General features: G+C 38.2%; 1 protein-coding gene across 1 annotated transcript in view; it reads right to left on the bottom strand.

Annotated features, from left to right (window-relative positions):
- The window catches only part of MGAT4C (MGAT4 family member C), an 870,660-nt gene that overhangs the window by 56,303 nt on the left and 791,482 nt on the right, over window positions 1–22,875 (bottom strand). The window contains exon 4 of the mRNA XM_070370006.1: window positions 16,347–16,396. The gene's annotated coding sequence lies outside the window, so the exon portion shown is untranslated. The remainder of the gene's footprint in view (window positions 1–16,346; window positions 16,397–22,875) is intronic.

The raw sequence follows: 22,875 nt of genomic DNA, 5'->3' as shown, positions 1-22,875 counted from the left end.
TCTGTGTATTCATTCGCTTGTGTGTCATATCACATTCTTTTTTAATTTTTCATTTGTTAATTTAAGTGTCACATGGATAAACCATGAGGATGCAAATATGAATATAATATTTTTCTGAAAAAGCTTAGTGTTCTAATAAAGAGATTTTAAATTCTAATTAAGTATCGAATTAAACTCAGTCTAAAAATGTATCTCTGTTTAGCAGGGCTAGAAAGGAAGAACACTGATCCTATTGGAGGGAACCTGTAAATACAATAAGATAACCAAACCAGTCAAAGTTTGCTACATGTATCTGAGAGGTAATATAGTCAAATACTGACAGGAAAAATGGGAAACAGAATCATTGTCATAATCTTACTGTGAGTTAGTCATGGAGATACAGATAGTATTGTCTTCAAAATATATATTATTTTCTGCATGAAAATTGTCATGCACATGTTCAGTATGTGTCAGTGTTCTGCTGGGAGTTGGAGATAGATATTAACAAAGACAAAATTGTTTTTAACTTACTACAGCATACTATCTGTAGAAGCCAGTTTCTGGAGCCCACCATCTCTACCTGGAGGTACAGATATTTGCAACTTGGTATGTTCTATTAGAAAATCGAATTCATTTGCTGCCCTTCTCCTCATCTCTGGTTATCTGTGCTCTTGGGCCTGCCGTCTTATTTTGGCTAATGACAACACAATGCCTCTTCACTGCTGCCTGAAGGAAAAAAAATCTCAGCATCATCCTTAACTCTTTCTCCATTGCCCTCGCTTATGACACACACCATCACACATGTTGTAAGTAATCAAGTTTTATCAATTCTCTCAGAAATGTCTGACATTTTTTGCTAATATTTTTACCATTTTTTCCCTGACTTTCCTACCTGCTCTAGAAGGTAAGTCCCTTGAGAGCAAGGACCTTAACTGTTTTATTCACAGAATGCACTGGTTATTTCAAACACCCTCTTCCAACAACAAAAGAGAAGACTCTACACATGGACATCACCAGATGGTCAACACTGATATCTGATTGATTATATCCTTTGCAGCCAAAGATGGAGAAGCTCTATACGGTCAGCAAAAACAATACAGGAGCTGACTGTGGTTCAGATCATGAACTCCTTATTGCCAAATTCAGACTTAAATTGAAGAAAGTGGGGAAAACCAATAGACCATTCAGGTATGACCTAAGTCAAATTCCTTATGACTGTACAGTGGAAGTGAGAAATAGATTTAAGGGACTAGATCTGATAGACAGAGTGCCTGATTAACTATAGACACAGGTTCATGACATTGACAGGAGACAGGGAGCAAGACCATCCCCAAGTAAAAGAAATGCAAAAGAGGAAAATGGCTGTCTGAGCAGGCCTTACAAATATCTGTGAAAAGAAGAGAAGTGAAAAGTAAAGGAGAAAAGGAAAGATATACTCATTTGAATGCAGAGTTCCAAGAATAGCAAGGACAGATTAGAAAACCTTCCTCAGCGATCAGTGCAAAGAAACAGAGGGAAACAATAGAATGGGAAATACTAGAGATCTCTTCAAGAAAATTAGAGATACAAAGGGAATATTTCATGCAAAGATGGGCTCAAAAAAGGACAGAAATGGCATGGACCTAACAGAAGTACAAGATATTAAGAAGAGGTAGCAAGAATACACAGAAGAACTCTACAAAAATGATCTTCACAAACAACTAATCTCAAAAATATACAAGCAACTCCTGCAGCTCAATTCCAGAAAAATAAATGACCCAATCAAAAAATGGGCCAAAGAGCTAAACAGACATTTCTCCAAAGAAGACATACAAATGGCTAACAAACACATGAAAAGATGCTCAACATCACTCAGTATCAGAGAAATGCAAACCAAAACCACAATGAGGTACCATCTCACGCCAGTCAGAATGGCTGCGATCCAAAAGTCTACAAGCATAAATGCTGGAGAGGGTGTGGAGAAAAGGGAACCCTCTTACACTGTTGGTGGGAATGCAAACTAGTACAGCCACTATGGAGAACAGTGTGGAGATTCCTTAAAAAACTGGAAATAGAACTGCCTTATGACCCAGCAATCCCACTGCTGGGCCTACACACTGAGGAAACCAGAACTGAAAGAGATGCTCAACATCACTCATTATCAGAGAAATGCAAACCAAAACCACAATGAGGTACCATTTCACGCCAATCAGAATGGCTGCGATCCAAAAGTCTATAAGCAGTAAGTGCAGAGGGTGTAGAGAAAAGGGAACCCTCTTATACTGTTGGTGGGAATGCAAACTAGTACAGCCACTATGGACAACAGTGTGGAGATTCCTTAAAAAACTGGAAATAGAACTGCCTTATGACCCAGAAATCCCACTGCTGGGCATACACAATGAGGAAACCAGAATTAAAAGAGACATGTGTACCCCAGTGTTCATCGCAGCACTGTTTATAATAGCCAGGACATGGAAGCAACCTAGATGTCCATCAGCAGATGAATGGATAAGAAAGCTGTGGTACATATACACAATGGAGTATTACCATTAAAAAGAATACATTTGAATCAGTTCTAATGAGGTGGATGAAACTGGAGCCTATTATTCAGAGTGAAGTAAGCCAGAAAGAAAAACACCAATACAGTATACTAACACATATATATGGAATTTAGAAAGATGGTAACGACAACCCTGTATGCAAGACAGCAAAAGAGACACAGATGTATAGAACAGTCTTTTGGACTCTATGGGAGAGGGAGAGGATGGGATGATTTGGGAGAATGGCATTGAAACATGTATAATATCATATAAGAAACGAATCGCCAGTCAAGGTTTGATGCAAGATACAGGATGCTTGGGGCTGGTGCACTGGGATGACCCAGAGGGATGATATGGGGAGGAGGTGGGAGAGGGGATCAGTATGGGGAACACATGTACACCTGTGGTGGATTCATGTTGATGTATGGCAAAACCAATACAATATTGTAAAGTAATTAGCCTCCAATTAAAATAAATAAATTTAAATTAAAAAAAAAAAAGATCTTCACAACCCAGATAATTATGATGGTGTGATCACTCACACTCACCTAGAGCCAGACATCCTGGAATGTGAAGTCAAGTGGGCCTTAGAAAGCATCACTGTGAACAAAGATAGTGGAGGTGATGGAATTACAGTTGACCTATTTCAAATATTGAAAGATGATGCTGTGAAAGTGCTGCACTCAATGTGCCAGCAAATTTGGAAAACTCAGCAGTGGCCACAGGACTGGAAAAGCTCAGTTTTCATTCCAATCCCAAAGAAAGGCAATGCCAAAGAATGCTCAAACTACTGCACAATTGCACTCATCTCACACACTAGTAAAGTAATACTCAAAATTCTCCAAGCCAGGCTTCAGCAATCTGTGAACCGTGAACTTCCAGATGTTCAAGCTGGTTTTAGAAAAGGCAGAGGAACCAGAGATCAAATTGCCAACATCCGCTGGATCATCAAAAAAGCAAGAGAATTCCAGAAAAATATCTAGTTCTGCTTTACTGACTATGCCAAAGCATTTGACTGTGTGGATCACAATAAACTGTGGAAAATTCTGAAAGAGATGGGAATACCAGACCACCTGACCTGCCTCTTGAGAAACCTGTATGCAGGTCAGGAAGCAACAGTTAGAACTGCACATGGAACAACAGACTGGTTCCAAATAGGAAAAGGAGTTCGTCAAGGCTGTATATTGTCACCCTGCTTATTTAACTTCTATGCAGAGTACATCATGAGAAAGGCTGGGCTGCAGGAAGCACAAGCTGAAGTCAAGATTGCCGGGAGAAATATCAATAACCTCAGATACGCAGGCGATACCACCCTTATGGCAGAAAGTGAAGAAGAACTAAAGAGCCCCCTGATGAGAGTGAAAAAGTTGGCTTAAAGCTCAACATTCAGAAAACGAAGATCATGGCATCTGGTCCCATCACTTCATGGGAAATAGATGGGGAAACAGTGGCTGACTTTATTTTGGGGGCTCCAAAATCACTGCAGATGGTGATTGCAGCCATGAAATTAAAAGATGCTTACCTCTTGAAAGGAAAGTTATGATCAAACTAGACAGCATAATAAAAAGCAGAGACATTACTTTGCCAACAAAGGTCCGTCTAGTCAAGGCTATGGTTTTTCCAGTAGTCATGTATGAATGTTAGAGTTGCACTATAAAGAAAGCTGAGCGCCAAGGAATTGATGCTTTTGAACTGTGGTGTTGAAGAAGACTCTTCAGAGTCCCTTGGACTTCAAGGAGATCCAACCAGTCCATCCTAAAGGAGATCATTTCTGGGTGTTCATTGGAAGGACTGATATTGAAGCTGAAACTCCAATACTTTGGCCACCTGATGTGAAGAGCTGACTTATTTGAAAGGACACTGATACTGGGAAAGATTTAAGGCAGGAGGATAAGGGGATAACAGAGGATAAGATGATTGGATGGCATCACTGACTCAACTGACATGAGTTTGGGTAAACTCCAGCAGCTGGTGATGGACACGGAGGCCTGGTGTGCTGCAGTCCATGGGGTCACAAAAAGTTGGGCACAACTGAGCGACTGAACTAAACTGACGCCTATTTCATTGAAGAGTTCTGGCATACAGTAAGCCCTTAACAAATATCTGTTAAATGATCAAATTAATTCCTAATTCCAGAATATCCCAGAAATTAATATTTTTCGAGGATCATTATCTGCCAGGAATAGAGATATGTGCTTTGCAAAGATTTTATATTTAATCTTCAGAATTACTCTAGAATAGATTGGCTTAACAAGGTTGTTTGGACTCAGATGCCCATGTTGATTGCTATTGGGTTTTACTTAACCAGGGCTTCCCAGGCAACATAAGTCGTCAAGAATCTTCCTGCAAGTGCCGGAGACATAAGAGACTCAGCTAAGATCCCAGGGTTGGGAAAATCCCCTGGAAGAGGAAAATGGCAACCCACTCCAGTATTCTTGCCTGGAAAATCCCATTGACAGAGGAGACTGGTGGGCTACAGTCCATGGGATTTCAGAGTCAGACATGACTGAGCACACACAGTTTGCAGTTTTTCTTAATTGCCCTTTTGAGGCAGGAGATAGATGGGCCCCAGGATGAATGACTTTTGTCCACTGTTGAGAGATACTCCAAAATAGCAGGAGGGAGGAGAAGCTGAGCTCTGCCCAGGTAAGAGACCATATATTTCTCATTCTGGAAGTCATGGAGACCTTCCTGACTACACATGTGCAGAAAGTCTCCTTGGTGATCAATAGGGAGAAGGTAACACCTCCTAGTAAGTGATGGCAACCTCCCCATAGGCCTCTTGGCTATAATCGATCATGGCTAAGAGACATGTGTGTATACATGGGAGGACCCTGAGATATACCAAATGCAGACTCAGAATCAGGCAAAGCAAGATGACTGGCCAAAGGAAATTGGAAGGAATGCCCCATAAAAGCTATTCAAACTACTGCTAGGCCTTGACCCTCTCTCTCCCTCTCTGAGCCCACCCATGTGCCTGTCCACAGGTACCCTTTTTATGTCCTATTAAATACTTACCTTGCTTCACCACTTTGTTTCTTTGTGGAAATTTCTACATTCTACACAGCTTCTTCATTTCTACACAGCTGATGGGCTAGGATGATGTCACTGGCCACTGACCCCTTGTGGCCTAGTGGCTAGGACTCAACGCTCCCCCTGCCATGGCCTGACCTCAATCTCTCTGGTGGGGAACCAAAATCCTGCTTCAGCTCCTTCAGGCTGAGGTCACTTGAGATCACTTTTACAATACTATGACCTATAAGAAATATATCTTTGGTCTTTGTTCATAGTTCCGTGCTTAAGGCTCCCCAAACCTTTGGCATTTCCTAAGTGCTAAAAGCTTTAAAATGTCTCTTGTGTTAATAAGGCAAGTTGCGGAAGGCACTAAGGATGGGAGCTGGTTGCCAGGAGAACCAGCCATGTGATTAGAGGGTTGGAAATTTCAGTCCCACCTCCAGACTGCCTGGGAGATGAGAGGGACCGGAGGTTGAATCAGTTACCAATGGTCAATGATTTAATCAACCAAGCCTTTGTAATGAAGCCTCTAAAATAACCCAGAAGAGTGGGGTTCGGAGAGCTTCCAGGCTGATGGACATGTGTAGGTGCTAGCAGAGTAGCACATCTAGAGAGGGTGTGGAAATGTTGCATCCTTTCCCTATACCTTGTTCTAGATATCTCTTCCATCTGTATTAAATCCCTCTGTATCAATCTATATTAAACTGGTGATCTAGTAAGTGAAATGTTTTTCTGAGTACTGAGCCACTTTACAAATTAATCAATCCTGGGAAGGGGTCTAGGGAACCTTTGAGCTTCAGCCAGTTGGTTAGAAGCATAGGTAAGAATTTGGGCTTGTAACTGGCATCTGAAGTGGTGGTGGTGGTGGTGGGGTATTGTGAAGCAGTGTGAGCCCTCAACCTGCAGGATCTGACACTATTTCCCAGTAGACAGTGTCAGAATCAAGTTTAATTCTTGGACAATTTGCTGGTGTCTGAGAATTGTTTGATGTTATGAGAAAAGCACCCCATACCCTCCGACACACAAACCTTGAAATTGGGTCCAGGAGTCTAAAAGACCCACCAACATCCCTTCACTTCTACAATTCATCAAACATATTGTTATAATAGCATTATTTTTCTAAAGATTCATTACAATTCTGCTTTTTGTGTTTAAAACCTTTGAATGATTTATACCTCCATAACACTTCATGTGAGGTGCGTTGTAATTGGGCTACTGCCTGCATTTCTAATCTATTTTTCTGGGATTACTTTCTAACAATATTATGGCTACTGGTATCTACTCCTTAAATTATGCCATTTACCTTATCATCTGTGCCCTATCATTGTTTCTGTTGTTTTCTGTGTCTTGATTTACTTTCTCCTTGCCTGCTTAATTGCCTCTTAATGCTTAGAAAACAGGGGATTCAGTGGTAAAGAATCTGCCTGCCAGTGCAGGAGACTCAAGAGATGAATGAGGGTTTGATCCTTGGGTCAGTAAGATCTCCTGGAGGAGGAAATGACAACTCACTTCAGTATTCTTGCCTGGAGAATCCCCTTGACAGAGGAGCCTGGTGAGTACAGTCCATGGAGTCACAGAGAGTTGGACACAACTGAATGACTGAGCACATGCATTGTTAATTAGCCCCAATTCACTCTTAAAATTCAACTCTAAATCTCATCCTCATTTGCTTGAAAGAGATACTGTGGAAGCTAGATACACCTGAATTTGCATCCTGGATTTTCTACTACTGGCTGTGTGATTTTAGGCAAGGTCTTAATCCTCAGGCTCTTCATTTTAAAACTGGCACATTAACAACTTAGTTCAAGGGTTATTTCTTTAATTATAGGAGAAAACAAAGCAACGAGGACTTGGCACATACCCCAGAAAAGTCCATTAGATTAATTCTGTACCCCAACATAATCAGTTGAATAAACCGCTCCCATTTAGTTCACAGTTCTACTTCAAAACCTGTAGAAATTATTCCTGCTTAAATTTCCAAATCTAACCATCTGGCGGCCACAAAGTAGACTACAGATGTGTAAATGTTGACTTTATTGATGACTCTGAGATATAATTATATATAATCAAAGTATACTTTCTTAAGCATACTATACTTTCTTAAGTTTCTTAAATGTAATCAGTGGGGCTGTTTTATTATTATTTACTACTAGTAATAAAGAGGTGACTGATTCTGTGTTTTCATAAGCTTTCTACACCTTTTACATCAACAGTACCACACAGTTCAGCATTGAAATCATACAATGAATTAAATAGAATGACTCATATTAGAAAAGGTCTCCAGCCCCATCAGGTCTTGTTATAGTTTAAGGCAAATGTAAATGTTAATGTCAGGTCAACAAATATAGGGTTAAAAAGTAGGGTGAGTCATGGGAAAAAAAGGCAGTGCACAGCCAGTCGGAGGCTGGGACCAGATCTGCTACCACACATGAGAACAGCTATTTAACATAATGGAAACATTTCTGGGCCAGTGCTTATTTCAGTACGCTTTGTAAATAACCTAGTATTTAAATATATACAAACTGCTTTTCAACTACTTGAGCATAGATCCTGGCTGGTAAAAACTTGTTGAGTCTTCTCACCGTGTGATAACACAAAATTTCCCTTCTGCTTCTTGTGGCAGTAATCATCTCCTGCTTTACAATGTGTCAGGAGGCTGGGTCTCAGAACTTGCTAAAATACTTCCTGATGATTAGTAATTATTGTTTTTCTTTGGATTCATTTTCTTCAGTGAGGAAGGAGTCACCTACCTAATTTAAATCTATTGCCTGTGATATTAGTGATAGTTTATTTCAGCTAATGAGGAACTTTACAAGAGTTGTCCTTTTATTCATTGACGAAGGTGTGTAACTTCTCATTAACATTAGAAAGAACTGTGAAAGTGTAATGGTTACAGAATAGAACAGAATAGATTGTGTCTAGGGGTTAATTTTAATTGCATATAACTGTATTTGGAAGGACAGCTTATAAATGACTGTTTAATGATAATAAGCAAATTTCTTAATTGCAAGTAGCAACTGACTTAGACAAACATTTGTTGTCTTATAATCCTATTAAAATGAACATTATGGAAGTCCAAGTTTATTTTTTCTAGCATTGAAAATATAATTTTTAATGAGAAATAAATGTCTGTTGTTGATAAACTATTCAAGCTGTGGTATTTTGTGAAAGTATCTTGAAAAGGCTAAGATATTGTGTTTTAGACTGATACAGGGAGAAGGAAATGGCAACCCACTCTAGTATTCTTGCCTAGACAATCCCGTGGACAGCAGAGCCTGGTGGGCTGCTGTCCATAGGATCGCACAGAATCAGACATGACTGAAATGACTTAGCATGCATGCATGCATTGGAGAAGGAAATGGCAACCCACTCCAGTATTCTTGCCTGGAGAATCCCAGGGACAGGGGAGCCTGGTGGGTTGCTGTCTATGGGGCCGCACAGAGTCGGACATGACTGAAGCGACTTAGCAGCAGCAGCAGACTAACATTGAAATTGAAATCTGTATGATTGTGGAATAAAAACGAATATAGTCTTTGCAAGAGATCCTCACTCTACTGTGAAGCTTGTAATGTGTCTAAATATTAGGGGGTATAACTACTTGTACATGAGACAGAAAAAACAAATTGAAAAGTTCACCTGTATCAATGACCAACAAACATTTGTTGAGAAATCTTTTATGCACAAAGCGTTGTTTTTTTTTTTTTTTAAAGAAGTTTGAAGAGGCAAGACAAAAAGCTGATTAGCTACAACACATATTTATGTATTGCTTTCTAATAGAATATTAGTTATATTGTAATCTGGAGGTAAATGTTTATCATTTACTCAGTGATTCAAAGCATGTGCATGAGTGCTAAGTCATTTCAGTCATGTCCAACTCTTTGCCACCCTATGGACTCTGGCCTGCCAGGCTCCTCTGTCCATAGGATTCTCCAGGCAGGAATACTGCAACCCAGGGATCGAACCTTTGTCTCTATGTCTCTTACATTGGTAGGTGGGTTCTTTACCACTAGTGCCACCTGGGAAGTCCTAAATTATTTTAAAAATGACCTAAAAGTCAAGCTGATAGTCATAGAATAGTCAAGATACATCGAAATGTGAAGATCATTAGTTCAAACACAATTTATGCATAAGGAAAAATATTAATGCTAGGGACTCCAAGGGACATATTTAACTTCTTGATAGGACAAAGGCTAGGTTGAGGTTTCCTTTTCAAGATTTGAAATGCCTTTAAGTCTAAAATCATAGTGTCTTATGTAGTCATTAAATCCAAAATCACAAAGTAAAATATAAAACATATATAATCAAATATGGGAGAAATAGAACTATCATGCTATGCTTCAGATTGATATTCTGTTTAAAACTGCATTCACCATAGTCAGTAATTCTTTCCACATTATAAATGATTGTGCTTTTTCTATTGAGAATCAAATGTAATCTATCTAGGTTTGTGGGCTTCCCCTGGGGCTCAACAGTAAGGAATCCACCTGCAATGCCGGAGATAGGTTCGATTCCTAGTTGGGAAGATCCTGTGGAGAATGAAAGGCAACCCTCTCCAGTATTCTTGCCTAGGAAATCCCATGGACAGAGGAGACTGGTGAGTTATGTCCGGGTTGCAAGAGTTGGATACGACTTAGTGACTAAACAACAACATGCGATACATGCATCTTAAGCACTAGAATCAAATTCTGTTTGGTGAGTAAGATGTTCACCTATGGGAACTAGTGATAACAGTGGGAATAACAGACTTACATCTCCCATTGCATTCTCATGTCACTGAGGTATACCAAGTGAAATGGAATGTAAAACTGCCTAACACAAATTTATGTAAGCTGTTATTTCTGTATCTCTCACATTCTCTCTGGCTTTTGCTTACCTTTTACAGTTTTATTTGAGTTAAATTTGTTTAGGATGTTCCTACATTCTAATGCATGAGAGCTAAAGATTGCATAAATTTTTAAAGAGACAGCAAGACTAGATTATGAATATGTATGATATCAATATTCATACATCAATATCAATATGAATGAACAGCAATAATGAAGCAATATATCAATTGAAACAAAGCATAAAAAATGGAAATTTCATGACAACATCTGCAATGTTCAAATGATCCAAGTTTCAAAAAAATAACCAGCTAGGGGAGATTCTAGGTTCTAACAGAATTGACTTGGTCCATGAAATATGTGAGAAAGGAAGAATTTTATATAAACGTCTAGTTTTTTTTTTTTTTTTAATTAGAGTATACAGCAATAATGGACTTGCATTCCCACATTACAACAACTGGCTGGACGTAAGCATTTTTGGAAGGACTGATGCTGAAGCTGAAACTCCAGTACTTTGGCCACCTCATGTGAAGAGTTGACTCATTGGAAAAGACTCTGATGCTGGGAGGGATTGGGGGCAGGAGGAGAAGGGGATGACAGAGGATGAGATGGCTGGATGGCATCACTGACTCGATGGACATGAGTCTGAGTGAACTCCGGGAGTTGGTGATGGACAGGGAGGCCTGGCGTGCTGTGATTCATGGGGTCGCAAAGAGTCGGACACGAATGAGCGACTTCACTTTCACTTTCATGTGTCAGGACCTGGTTATATCTGAAGCCCTGGTTATATGTAAGTATTGACAATGTAGAGCCCAAACTAATACATTTTAAATGGTAACACTATTATTTATAAGTATGTCCTTTCAGATTCCTACGGTAGATACAAGAGAGTTAAATACATTGAAAATGAGGCAAAGAGTTACCTTTACCTTCTTTAGGAGAAGGCTTAGCTAGGATGCTATGGTTAATTGACAAAATGCCCCAAATTCTTTTGTGTTATGTACCCCCTTTTCAATATGACTGTAACTTCTCTCTTCAAAAGATAGAGCCTATTTTCCACATATGGATGTGGGTTGACTTTTTGATACATTTCAGCCAAATGAATGCCATAGAATTGACAGTGTATTCAGATCTAAGCCTAGAACTCAGGCCTTTCATGCTTCAATTTTCCCTTCTAGAACACTGACTGCCATGGAAACAGGCCAGGCTAGCTTGCTGGAGCCAAGGCCTTCCTAGAGTGGCCAGCTTCCAGGCAATGGAGGAGTTGAGTGCAAACACATGAGTAAGCCAAGGAGCATAGTCAAGCCCAGTCCAGGATGGCAGAATGGTCCAGGTAACCTGGAAACTCAGAGGGAAAGTACATTGCTGTTTGAAGCCACCAATCAGCAATTTCCAGTGTCATCAACAGTTACCTGGGATCTCCATCACCTTTTTCTGTGCAACTGCAAGGTTAAAACTACTTTGATAATTATATTAAGACTTTGTCTTTTAGTCCTCATTCTGTCAAGAGCATACAGTGGAGATTTCCAAAGTCTTCATAAGGTGTGATATCAAAAGACAATGAATGCAGTACAGAAAGGAGGACCCAACAATCTCCTATTGAGCCACACATAAAAGAGATTAGCAAAAATAGAAAACAATGCTGCTCTTCTCACTAAATTTTGCTTTGCTTAAAAAAGGCAGCTGTTTTCCATAAAACATGTTATTTATAAGTAATAGTGTTCAAGTAAATGATGAATATATTAAAATTTATATTTTAGCTTCTAATACAGTAAATATCAATGTAAAATGCACATAACAAACCTCTTTGGAGTCTTCAATAATTTTTAAGACAGGATCCTGAAAGAAAATAGTCTGAGAACTGCTACACTTTTCTTATTTATTTAACATTCTGCTGCTGCTGCTGCTGCTAAGTTGCTTCAGTCGTGTCAGACTCTGTGGGACCCCATAGACGGCAGCCCACCAGGCTCCCCCATCCCTGGGATTCTCCAGGCAAGAACACTGGAGTGGGTTGCCATTTCCTTCTCCAATGCATGAAAGTGAAAAGTGAAAGGAAAGTCACTCATTCATGTCTGACTCCTAGCGACCCCCATGGACTGCAGCCCACCAGGCTCCCCTGTCCCTGGGATTCTCCAGGCAAGAAAACTGGAGTTGGTTGCCATTTCCTTCTCCAATGCAGGAAAGTGAAAAGTGAAAGGGAAGTCACTCAGTCATGTCTGACTCCTAGTGACCCCATGGACTGCAGTCTACCAGGCTCCTCTGTCCATGGGCTTTTCCAGGCAAGAGTATGGGAGTGGGGTGATTTAACATTCTACATTATGAGAATAGCAGTTTGTTCCTCAAATAAAAATCACTGTTTTGTCCTTCATGACATAATTCCCCTAGTATATCGCAATTCTAAAGCCTTGTGATCCATAGACTGTGGATATATGTATTTTCACTTATAGAATAATACTGAGTCATTTTGAGTCTGATTATTCTATATTTTAACAATGAGGCTTATTTCCTTTCTAAAACACATGCAGATCAATATCATTCTATTTTGTAAGCAAATATTTACTTGCCAATTTTATAGAAAGCAATAATTTCCATGGAATATAGAAATACAGAAGCTGAGAATTTTAACTAAGAGAACATCCATTCAAAGTCTTGCCAAATTTAGCTTGAGGTTGAAGGTTGAAGAATCCCAGTGGAGTTGTGGTAATGATGCACTTGGGGAGGTTAAGTTGCTCATAAATTTTACTCTATGAAGATCAAAATGAAAGATTTTGAACTGGATATGCTTCACTGCTCTAAAATTATGTAAAGAATTGGTTAAAATGTGAGATATGACTACTCAGTTTCTGAGAAGTCTATGTTTATAACAAAAGACAGGTAATATGGGACCACACATCTGCTCTGATGAAAGGATTATAAAGAGTTAAAATTTTCTGTGGGCTAATACTGCATACTGCAATGCATAATAGCTCACTAAAATTTCACATATGAAGCTGGATAATTCAACTGTATTTGACTACAATAGCTTCTTTTGCTTATTTCTTTAATTCTTTGAGTTAGCTGTAGATAGTTGGAAAAGTGGAAATGCATGAAGTAGAATATGTAATTAAAGAGCCCTACCCTTCAATGCAGAGATACATTACTTTGCCAACAAAGGTCCATCTACTCAAGGCTGTGGTTTTTCCAGTGGTCATGTATGGATGTGAGAGTTGGACTGTGAAGAAAGCTGAGTGCCCAAGAATTGATGCTTTTGAACTATGGTGTTAGAGAGGACTTTTGAGAGTCCCTTGGACTGCAAGGAGATCCAACCAGTCCATCCTAAAGGAGATCAGTCCTAGCTGTTCATTGGAAGGACTGATGCTGAAGCTGAAACTCCAATACTTTGGCCACCTCATGCGAAGAGTTGACTCATTGGAAAAGACCGTGATGCTGGGAGGGATTGGGGGCAGGATAAGGGGACGACAGAGGATGAGATGGCTGGATGGCATCACCAACTCGATGGACATGAGTTTGAGTGAACTCTGAGAGTTAGTGATGGACAGGGAGGCCTGGCGTGCTGTGATTCATGGGGTCGCAAAGAGTTGGACACAGCTGAGCAACTGAACTGAGCTGCATTGAAAGGAAAAATTAACTACATACATTACAAGTATTTGGGACAACACAAATTACTGTGAATTTTAATTGCTACTAGAAACTTGAAAAATAAAATTTACACAATAAACCAACTTATGGAAGTGATCTCAGTTCTGATGGATTAAAATTTATATTTGAAAATCTCACTACCCCAAGAAACAGTTTGTTATAACTGTTTGAATATTTGAATGTTTTTTTAATGGTATTTTCACATTATCTTTGGGGGAAAAAAAAAAACAGGAAAAATAGCATGTGCTATATTTTAAAGTAAAAAATAATAATGGGTTTCATAATGAAAAACATGAACATTTTAATACTATTTTCCACAAATAAATCTGACTAATTTTAACCAGTGTGAAAGTGCCAAGCTCCAAAGGGAGTAAACAAAAATGTTTGAAATGTTTATGCTGGAAAATGCCAACAACAGCTACTTTATATACACATTTTTCACATGACTAGAGAGAAGAAAAACTTGTGAACGTGTCCTCTCCAAATTTAGCTACCTTTTCCAATTACCATATTCTCTCATAAGAGAGTCTACATGGGCACTTTATTAATTGCCTGCTTAGTTAAACAGTAAGCATTAGTAGTAATTACAAGAATCCCAAAGGCTCTAAAATTAATATTGTGTGTTCAAGGAGTCTAAAAGATTAGAAAAAGAACCCAAAGTAAGTGTTTTTGTTTTCTTCAAAAGCAGAATCAAACAAAGACTATACTCCATCTCTGGTAACCCACTCCAGTATTCCTGCCTGGGAAATCCCACGGACAGAGCCTGGAGGGCTACAATCCATGGGTCACAAGAGTTGGACATGACCACACATGCACACGTGCACGCATACTCCTTTTCACTGTTGACAGGGCTTAATAGTTTAGTAATATTAATATGATAATGTCCTTGCTCCAGGGAAGAGAAAAAAGTAACAGAATCACATCAGAATTATGAAGGAAAAGGTTGGAGACCTGTGGAGGTAGAAACATAGTTTGAATTAAAGTTTTAGCAGAGGATAGCCTTTTAAGCTAAGACCAAAGAGAAAAATGTCACTATTTACTTCATCTGTAAAATATAAATAATTAACCATTAGCATTTTAAGAGACTCTAAACATGCAATGCCTCTAATTGTTCCTTGTATGTACCCCTTTTCAATCAGAAATAATCCCTGACAATGTAGATTCACAGTTCAGAGAAATTATTTTCTAAGGACAAGAGCCAAATACAAAATACTTTCAGACATAGAAAAACTGAAAAATCTTCACTAAAGCAAAGTCTAAAAAATGTACTTCAGATAAATAGATAAGGTGGAAGTTCTAATAAGGAACACTGAAAAAACAGTGATGAATATGTGAATAAACAATATTAATTTATGATACAATAATAAGATATCTAATTCTTGGAGTAATAGAGCAAAAATAGCCACAGCATTGTTTAAAAAAATGATGGTACCTGGTAATTAAAATAATCTAATATACTTGCATTTTAGGAAAAACTTAAAGATATTAACATGCTTCTCTGTGTGTGTGTATTCATTTGCTTCACGAGGTATCTTAATTGTATTACTTGTAATAGAATATTTTATTATTGTTCTAACTATGACGTGTTTTTTTCTTTTAGCATCAATAAATTTCCAAGTTTTAATAAAAACATCAAGTTATATGCTTTGATAAACTCAGAAGTTGCCAATAAACATCCAAAGGCAATGGCAACCCACTCCAGTACTCTTGCCTGGAAAATCCCATGGACGGAGGAGCCTGGTGGGCTGCAGTCCATGGGGTGGCTAGGAGTCAGACATGACTGAGTGACTTCACTTCCACTTTTCACTTTCATGCATTGGAGAAGGAAATGGCAACCCACTCCAGTGTTCTTGCCTGGAGAATCCCAGGGACGGGGGAGCCTGGTGGGCTGTCGTCTTTGGGGTCGCACAGAGTTAGACATGACTGAAGTGACTTATAGCAGCAGCAGTAGCAGAGTTTGTAGTGAAAAAAGTACTGTTGAACAAATAGAATATATGCATATAAAACTAATAAGCAGATACCCTCAGATTTAGGCTGAGAAGAAAAGAATCTGCCTGCAATGCAGGAGATCACTTTGAAATGTAGGAAACATGGGTTTGATCCCTGGGTCAGGAAGATCCTCTGGATATGGAAATGACAACCACTTCAGTATTTTTGCCTGGGAAATCCCATGGACAGAGGAGCCTGGTGGGCTATAGTCCATGATGTTGCAAGAGTTGGTCATGACTAAGTGGGTAAACCACCACAACTAACTACCCTAAGACAATTTGATTTGTGGAATATCTTTGATAATATAAAAAGATAAATATCTTCAATAAATATAAAAAGTATAGCCCCTCAAAATTCCACTGTGAATTACATTCAGTCTCACCTTAAGAAAGAAGTAGTCACAATCTGTCCTGTGTAGAAAATGTGGATATACTGGAAAAAAGAAAGTCCAATATTACTAATTCAATCCTCTTGTTATTTATAAAAGTAAAATAAAAATTATTATAGATAATTTGCTATTCCCATGCAATCATATTATATTCATATTTTCTAGTTTTCCAAATTGAGAGAAAAATATAGAAAGAACATTTACTATAATTATTTAATAAATATCTCACAGAATACTTCTTTATATTAGGTTAAATTAGTCATTAAAAGTAGCCATATTAAATGTTTGAAGCTTACATTATATACTATAAAAATACACACATATATGTCTTTTAACATTATCATTGATTTTATCTGAGCTAGCTAATAAGTTAGATATATTTTACAATATTTCACATAAGCGCAGAATTATTTGTCTTTAGAAAGTAACTGCAGTAAGCTTTAGGTTAGCTTCACGTCACCTAAAAAGTGTATGGGCTAGTTTGTTCCATGTTTATCCATGTTTTGATTTTTCCACCAGTTATAAAGGTGTAAAACATTCAAGAGATTGTTCCTGCTATAACATTATACATTCATTTACTGGAACAGAGTTTGCTATTGACTATCTGCCAGATTTTGTTAACAAAGTTATTCAGAAGAAAATTGTGTGTCTATAACACAATGAATACATGAAGAAAAGTCTCTAATAATGTCTTAAAAGTCATGCGCATATTCTTTAAGTAAAGACAATTTGAGGACAAATATATTGTTATTTTGCATTTTTCTCAACTGGGCTTAAAAGTACTACTTATATTTTAAAATAAAAAAAGCAAGAGAGTTCCAGAAAAACATCTACTTCTGCTTTATTGACTATGCCAAAGCCTTTGACTGTCTGGATCACAATAAACTGAGGAAAATTCTGAAAGAGATGGGAATACTAGAGCACCTGACATGCCTCTTGAGAAATCTACATGCAGGTCAGGAAGCAACAGTTAGAACTGGACATGGAACAACAGACTGGTTCCAAATAGGAAAAGGAGTTCGTCAAGGCTGTATATTGTCACCCTGTTTATTTAACTTATATGCAGAGTACATCATGAGGAATGCTGGGCAGGAAAAAGCACAAGCTGGAATCAAGATTGCCCGGAAAAATATCAATAACCTCAGATATGCAGATGACACCACCCTTATGGCAGAAAGTGAAGAGGAACTCAAAAGCCTCTTGATGAAAGTGAAAGTGGAGAGTGAAAAAGTTGGCTTAAAGATCAACATTCAGAAAATGAAGATCATGGCATCTGGTCTCATCACTTCATGGGAAATAGATGGGGAAACAGTGGAAACAGTGTCAGACTTTATTTTTGGGGGGCTCCAAAATCACTGCAGATGGTGACTGCAGCCATGAAATTATAAGATGCTTACTCCTTGGAAGAAAAGTTGTGACCAATCTATATAGCATGTTGAAAAGCAGAGACATTACTTTGCCAACAAAGGTCCTTCTAGTCAAAGCTATGGTTTTTCCAGTGGTCATGGATGGATGCGAGAGTTGGATTGTGAAGAAAGCTGAGTGTCAAAGAATTTATGCTTTTGAACTGTTGTGAGTCCCTTGGACTGCAAGGAGATCCAACCAGTCCATTCTAAAGGAGATCAGCCCTGGGTGTTCTTTGGAAGGAATGATGATAAAGCTGAAACTCCAGTACTTTGGCCACCTCATGCGAAGAGTTGACTCATTGGAAAAGACTCTGATGCTGAGGGAGATTGAGGGCATGAGGAAAAGGGGACAACAGAGGATGAGATGGCAGGATGGCATCACCAACTGGATGACGTGAGTTTGAGTGAACTCTGGGAGATGGTGATGGACAGGAAGGCCTGGTGTGCTGTGATTCATGGGGTCTCAAAGAGTCAGACACGACTGAGCAACTGAACTGAACTTAACTGATATTTTAAAATATTTTGTGCTTTCCTGGGCTACTTAGATACCTCCAAGGAAACAATAATGCTATTTTCTGAAGTTTGATGCTATATAAACATTCATTATTTTACACAACAGTTAATGGTGACAATTCAGATGCTCTTGAGGCACAAATTTCTCTGCCTCTCCAGCCATCTCCATCAGCTTCTTTCATCTCTACTTAGATGCAACGTGGTTAGCTTCTGTGGTCAAAAAGACCCTCTCTAGAGTCGCTGCACTTTTTTTCTACTTTGTTTTTTCTTTTGTAGCTTCCAGATATAGCAAAAACCATTGCAATTGGAGATTGATATTAATATTTTTAAATGGTATCAGTCATTTTAGAATTTTCATTTCAAATAATTCATTTCTAAATATGGAGTTATTATTGTTATAGATAATTGGTTATATCTCAGCATGGAGAGTGTAGCACCTACAATTATTAGAGTGAGGCAGAAAGGAGGTAGGATTTAAGGAGGCCTAGCTATTCAGTTCAGTTCAGTTGCTCAGTCGTGTCCGATTCTTTGCGACCCCATGAATCGCAGCATGCCAGGCCTCCCTGTCCATCAGAAACTCCAGGCGTTCACTCAGACTCACATCCATTGAGTCAGTGATGCCATCCAGCCATCTCATCCTCTGTCGTCCCCTTCTCCTCCTGCCCCCAATCCCTCCCAGCATCAGAGTTTTTTCCAGTGAGTCAACTCTTCACATGAGGTGGCCAAAGTACTGGAGTTTCAGCTTTAGCATCATTTCTTCCAAAGAAATCCCAGGGCTGATCCCCTTCAGAATGGACTGGTTGGATCTCCTTGCAGTTGAAAGGACTCTCAAGAGTCTTCTCCAACACCACAGTTCAAAAACATCAATTCTTCGGCACTCAGCCTTCTTCACAGTCCAACTCTCACATCAATACATGACCACAGGAAAAACCATAGCCTTGACTAGATGGACCTTTGTTGGCAAAGTAATGTCTCTGCTTTTGAATATTCTATCTAGGTTGGTCATAACTTTCCTTCCAAGGAGTAAGCATCTTTTAATTTCATGGCTGCAATCACCATCTGCAGTGATTTTGGAGCCCCAAAAATAAAGTCTTACACTGTTTCCCCATCTATTTCCCATGAAGTGATGGGACCAGATCCCAAAATTTGGCATACAGAAAGCTGTAGTAACAATGAGTTTAATTCTATGCAAGCTTTGGTACTTGGCTACAGCAGGCCATTTGGGCTATGGAGTTTATTTTCAAACTTATGAATGGAATATATTGATAAAGGGATTCTAGACCCTAGAGACGATGTTCAGATGACCAGGCAACTATGAATACATTATTGGTTTTGAGAATGTAATAATATGCTTCAGGACCAGGTGTCTTGTTATGGACCTGTCTTGAGTCTTTTCACTTACTAGTGATGTGACCTTAAACATATTTTAAGATATATTTTAACAAAAGATCTGGTATTTTATAGTGTGTTGATGAATTTTGTAAAAGGCTGATTTACAAAATGGAATCTGCGGATTTGTTCCTGTATGCTTATCACCAACTGGAGACTCAAACATGCTTTGTAAACACAGGATCCTAATTAGGGTCACATTACTGGTTTATAAGGATTCCATTTGGATTTTGTATAATTGTACATGTATAGTGAGGAAAAGTATAATTGGGATGTACCTGAGAAAAGATTCATGAAATAAGATATTCATTAAATAAAGGTAATTAAGCAAAAATAAATTTCTCTGCTTGGATAGTCATATGCCTTCTTTTAATAAATGTTATTTTAATATAAAAACAAATTTATTTTAAGAATTTATTCTATTTAGAGAAATAAGTGTATGAATGAAAAATATGCTTTATTTTTCTAGTTATTAATATATAGCATCTTAAATGGCATTCTTAATATGCCAAATTCTAATAGATACGTTTTAGTTGTATTTACTTTGGTAAATTTTTGGTGGTTGTCTTCCTTGTGAGGCATTACTATGAACAATAGTTACTTTTAATGTACTCTTGCTTTTTAGCATGATTAAAAACATTATGAATCATGCAAAAAATTATTGTTAGCATAAAAATCAAATAATTTTTAAAGTAATTGGTCAATAATATTATTTTATCATTTTCAACAACTGTCCAATATTTAGAATTTGAATATTTAACATTATGGATATGTAAATATATAATGTATAAATACATATTTATAAATACATGTAAGTAAGTATTCAGGTTGCCATAATAAGAGAATGATAAATTTCTATGATCCTTAAATGTTATAAATGTAAATTTTGTTTCTGAATAAAATGAAAATGTATGTTGAAAAAAATCTCACAGTAATGGTAATTGACTAAGCATTCTACAAAAAGTAGTAAACCTAAAATTAATTGTACATTTTTAATAGTGTTGGAAGGATTTTCAATATAATAAGTCTTTGCAAGTGAAAACTATCTGTAACAATTACTTTCTGAAGAATACAGAGCACTTCTTTACTAATATATATTTGAATACGCATTCAACAGATCTCTATTTGGATAAGTGAATTGCTCCAAGTATATAAATGTCAGTTATTATTGGGCTTCCCTGGTGGCTCAGATGGTAAGGAATCTGCCTGCAATGCAGGAGTTCTGGGTTTGATCCCTGGGTTGGGAAGATCCTGTGGAAAAGGGAATGCTTACTCACTCCAGTATTCTTGTCTGGAGAATTCCATGGACAGAGAAGACTGTTGGGCTACAGTCCATAGGTTCGCAAAGAGTTGGACAGGACTGAGCCACTAACACACACACAGAGCTATTATTCTATTGTATATTAAATTAAATAAGAAGAACTGTGTACTTTCTGTATTATTCTCAAGCAGTATCTGTCATGAGCACATGAGCAGCTTTAAGAATCAGATCAGCCACACTACATCACTCATTGAAATTTACAGCAGATAAGGAATGCAAAACATGAGAGAAAATGAAAGACAGAAAAATTACCTTTCTCAAAAAATCTGTGCTCATCTGAATCTTAAATCATGCATTATTTTCCCTTCATATCATTCTTGATGGGAATCTTACAGAAAAAAAAAAAAAAAGTGGGTTAAACTGACTGTGCTTCACTGTCAAGAGAAACCTATGGTCAGGGATATATCTAATTCCCAAAGCTTTCATCATTAATATTTTATGAGTCTCACTGATCTGTCCTATCTAGAAGAAAAATTTATCTTTCATTTGTGCAAGCACTACCTGCTGAGTAATAGATTTGATTTCTATAAGTTGAGGGTTGAAAAGCAAACAGCAGCTAAGGTAAGAACAGGCAAATTGTTCTTTTACTGGAGTCTGGCTGCAATTTCCTGGAGTTGCAGAGCCAGCCAAGCAAAGTGAAAGATCCCTGGGGAACTAGGAAGTGTCAATTCCATTCTAACATACCTTGGCCTACACATGTTACTGCCCAAATGTTTAAGTTGACTTGTAAATGAGATGATTAGCTACAGTGACTTTTTAAACATTTTCAAGTAAATTTAGTGCCTAAAATGTCGGAAAATCATTAGCTTAACCTTGAAAATTTCATTCACTGTAGATGAGATGTTCTGACAAAACGTGGTCCACTGGAGAAGGCAATGGCGAATCACTTCAATGTTCTTCCCTTCAGAACCCTATGAACATTATGAAAAGACAAAAAGATATGACCTGAAAGATGAACTCCCCAGGTCAGTAGGTGCCTAATATGCTACTGGAGAAGAGTGGAGAAATAACACCAGAAAGAATGAAAAGATGGAGCCAAAGTGAAAACAACATAGTCATGTGTGGATGTGAGAGGTGGACTATAAAGAAAGCTGAGCACCGAAGAATTGATGGTTTTGAACTGTGGTGTTGGAGAAGACTCTTGAGAGTCCCTTGGACTGCAAGGAGAGCCAACCAATCCATCCTAAAAGAAATCATTCCTGGATATTCATTGGAAGGACTGATGCTGAAGCTGAAACTCCAATACTTTGGCCACCCAATGCAAACAAATGACTCATTGGGAAAGACCCTGATGCCGGGAGAGACTGAAGGCAGGAGGAGAAGGGGATGACAGAGCATGAGATGGTTGCATGACACCACTAACTCAATGGACATGAGTTTGAGCAAGCTTTGGGAGTTGGTGATGGACAAGGAAGCCTGGCTTGCTGCAGTCCATGGGGTCACAAAGAGTCGGAAATGACTGAGGGACTGAACTGAGATGATGAAAAGGCAAATTAATGATCTTCAAACACTTCACACTGGAAAGATAGGATGTTTTGCCCCTTCCTTGATTATGGCTTGCCTTAGCTGAACTAAGGAGGCCATCTAAGTAGGCTATGATGCCAACTAAATAGACTCATATGTGACATTTCTAGCATTATGGATCTTTGCTAAAGACTTATTACTTGCTGTTTATTTTATATTTATTTTGAACTACAGAAATGATGTTAGATATAAAGCAAATTTGAACAATTTTCTTATTCAAGTTCAAAACAAGTTATAAAGCAGCAGAGACAACTCACAGTATCAATGCATTTGGCCTGGGAACAGTAACAAGCATACAGTGCAGTGGTGGTCCAAGAACTTTTGCAAAGCCTTGAATATGAGGAGTGTAGTGGCCAGCCATCAGGAGTTG

This window comes from Bos mutus, chromosome 5 (genome assembly GCF_027580195.1).
Source record: "Bos mutus isolate GX-2022 chromosome 5, NWIPB_WYAK_1.1, whole genome shotgun sequence".
Taxonomy (NCBI): domain Eukaryota; kingdom Metazoa; phylum Chordata; class Mammalia; order Artiodactyla; family Bovidae; genus Bos; species Bos mutus.
The sequence above is the reverse complement of the archived record's forward strand: the minus strand, read 5'-3'. Positions and strand labels throughout refer to the sequence as shown.